Genomic DNA, 3,755 nt, shown 5'->3' on the forward strand with positions numbered 1-3,755 from the left:
ATACTTGCTATATAATAAATATCAATCCATCTATACATTTCTCTATCTATCTGTAACTTGGCATATCATTTTCCTTTTTTTGGCGGGGGGGCTTAAACAAAATTTGTTTTCACACAGTTGTGGAGGCTAAATGTTCAAGATCAGTATCAGCACAATGGATTTCCTTAGTCCTCATCTTTCCTTGGCTTGAAGCCATTTTTATTTCTCAAACTTTGTGATGTTCTTTTTTTTCCCTTTTCTTATTGTTTAAAGTATAACAAATGGTAGTACATATGTCTCCTTTTTTTCACAATTGACCTTCCCCAAGCCTCCCCTACTCCCCAGCACATGCCCTCACGCCCCTCCCAGTGTATTGTGTCCACTGGTTATGCTTATATGCATGCATACAAGTCCTTCGTCTGATCTCTTACCTCCCTCTGCCCCCAAACCCTCACCAGCCTTCCTGCTGTCGTTTGACAGTCTGTTCGATGCTTCTCTGCCTCAGTATCTATTTTTGTTCATCAGTTTATGTTGTTCATTATTTCCCATATATGAGTGAGATCGTGTGGTATTTATCTTTCACTGACTGGCTTATTTCACTTAGCATAATGCTCTCCAGTTCCATCCATGTTGTTGCAAATGGTAAGAATTCTTTCCTTTTATAGCAGCGTAGTATTCCATTGTGTAGATATACCACAGTTTTCTAATCCACTCATCTGCTGATGGGCAGTTAGGCTGTTTCCAAATCTTAGCTATTGTAAATTGTGCTGCTATGAACATAGGGGTGCATATATCCTTTCTGATTGGTGTTTCTGGTTTCTTGGGATATATTCCTAGAAGTGGGATTACTGGGTCAAATGACAGTTCCATTTTTAATTTTTTTGAGGAAACTCCATACTGTTTTCCACAGTGGCTGTATCAGTCTGCATTCCAACCAGCAGAGAAGGAGGGTTCCTTTTTCTCTGAATCCTCTCCAGCACTTATTGTTTGTTGATTTGTTGATGATAGCCATCCTGACAGGTGTGAGGTGGTACCTCATTGTTGTTTTGATTTGCATCTCTCTGATGATTAGTGACTTTGAGCATATTTTCATATGTCTCTTGGCTTTCTGAATGTCCTCTTTCGAAAAGTGTCTATTTAGGTCCTTTGCCCATTTTTTGATTGAGTTGTTCATCTTCCTTTTGTTAAGTTGTCTGAGTTCCCTGTAAATGTTGGAGATTAAACCCTTATCGGAGATAACATTGACAAATATGTTCTCCCATGCAGTGGGCTTCCTTGTTGTTTTGTTGATGGTTTCTTTTGCTGTGCAGAAGCTTTAATTTTGATGTAGTCCTATTTGTTTATTTTCTTCTTAGTTTCCATTGCCCTAGGAGCTGTATCGTTAAATATATTGCTATGACAAATGTCTGCTATTTTGCTGCCTATGGCTTCTTCTAAGATTTTTATAGTTTCCCATCTTACATTTAAGTCCTTTATCCATTTTGAGTTTATTTTTGTGTATGGTGTAAGTTCGTGGTCTAGTTTCATTTTTTTTTGCAAGTATCTGTCCAGTTTTCCCAACACCATTTATTGAAGAGACTGTCTTAACTCCATTGTATGGTCTTGCCTCCTTTGTCAAATATTAATTGCGCATAATGGCTTGTGTCAATTTCTGGGTTCTCTGTTCTGTCCCACTGGTCTATATGTCTGTTCTTGTGCCAGTACAAGGCAGTTTTGAGAACAATGGCTTTGTAGTATAGCTTGATATCTGGTATTGTGATCCCTTCAACATTGTTCTTCTTTCTCAAGATTACTGCAGCTATTTGGGGTCTTTTTTTATTCCAGATGAATTTTTGGAGAATTTGTTCTAGGTGTTTGAAGTATGCCATTGGTATTTTAATGGGGATTGCACTGAATTTATAGATTGCTTTGGGTAGTATGGACATTTTAATGATGTTGATCCTATCAAACCATGATCATGGTATATTATTCCATTTGTTCATGTCTTCCTCTATCTCTTTTTTCCATGTTCTGATATTTTCTGAGTACAAAAATATCTGAGTACAAAACTTATCTCCTTGGTTAAGTTTATTCCTTGGTATCTTAACATTTTTGTTGCAATGGTAAATGGGATTGCTTTTTAAATTTCTCTTTCTGTGAGTTCATTATTGGTATATAGAAAAGCCATAGACTTCTGGCTGTTAATTTTGTATCATGCTACATTGCCAAATTCATTTATTAAGTCAAGTAGTTTTTTGATAGAGTCTTTGAGGTTTTCTATGTACAATATCATGTTATCTGCAAATAAGGACAGTTTCACCTCTTCTCTTCCAATTGGATGCCTCTTATTTCTTCTTCTTGACTGATCGCAATGGCTAGTACTTCCAGTATTATGTCAAACAGGAGTGGTGAGAGTGGGCATCCCTGTCTAGTTCCTCTTCTTAGTGGAATGGTTTTAGTTTTTTCCCATTGAGTATGATGTTGGCTGTGGGTTTGGCATATATGGCTTTTATTATGTTGATATATGATCCTTCTATTCCCACCTTGCTGAGGGTTTTTCTCAAGAAAGGGTGTTATATTTTGTCAAATGATTTTTCTGCCTCATTGGATATAATTATATGGTTTTTATCTCTCAGTTTGTTTATATGGTGTATCACATTTATTGATTTGCAGATATAGTACCAGCCTTGCATCCCCGGAACAAATCCTACTTGGTCATGGTGTATGATCTTTCTAATGTATTGGTGGATTCGAATTGCTAGAATTTTGTTGAGGATTTTGGCATCTATGTTCATGAGGGATATTGACCTGTAATTCTCTTTCTTTTTATTGTCTTTATCTGGTATTCAGATTAGGGTAATTCTGGCTTCATAGAAAGAGCTTGGAAGTGCCCCTTCCTCTTGAATTTTTTTGAATAGTCTGAGGAAGTTACGTTTTGTTTCTTCTTTGACTGTTTTATAAAACTCCCCCGTGAAGCCATCTGGTCCAGGGCTTTTGTTTGTTGGAAGATATTTTATTACTGTTTCAATTTCCTCCATAGTTATCAGCCTATTCAGATTTTTTTATTTCTCCTGGCTGAGTTTTGGAAGGTCTGTTTTTTTTAGTAATATATCCATTTCCTCTATGTTGATCAGTTTGTTGGAGGAGAGTTGCTCATAGTATTTTTTTATGATTCTTCATATTTCTGTGGGGTCTGTTGTTATTTCACCTCTTTCGTTTCTGATTTTGTTTATTTGGGTCCTCTCTCTTTGTTTCTTGGTGAGCCTGGCTAGAGGTTCATCATTCTTGTTTATCCTTTCAAAGAACCAGCTCTTGGTTTCATTGATCTTTTGTATTGTGTTTTTTTTTTGTGTGTGTGTGTGTTTTTTTTTTTTTTTTTTTTTTGGTCTCTATGTCATTCATTTCAGCTCTGATCTTTATTATTTCCTTCTTTCAGATCACTCTGAGCTTTTCTTGTTGCTCTCTTTCTAATTCTTCAAGTTGCAGAGTTAGATGGTTTATTTTCAGTTTTTCTTGTTTTTTTGAGGTAGGCCTGTAATGCCATGAACTTCCCTCCCATGTGCACTTGAGAAGAATGAGTATTCTGTAGTTTTGGGGTGGAATGTTCTAAAGATGTCGCTTAAGTCCATCTGATCTAGTGAGTCATTTAGGATTGATGTTTATTTGCTAATTTTTTTGTCTAGAGGATTTATCCAGTGATGTTAATGGGGTATTAAAGTCTCCTGCTATGATTGTGTTGCTGTCAATCTCACCCCTGATATCTTCTAGAAGTTTTTGTATGTATTTAGGTGCTTCTG

This window comes from Eptesicus fuscus, chromosome 1, assembly GCF_027574615.1.
Source record: "Eptesicus fuscus isolate TK198812 chromosome 1, DD_ASM_mEF_20220401, whole genome shotgun sequence".
In the NCBI taxonomy this organism is placed as follows: Eukaryota; Metazoa; Chordata; class Mammalia; order Chiroptera; family Vespertilionidae; genus Eptesicus; species Eptesicus fuscus.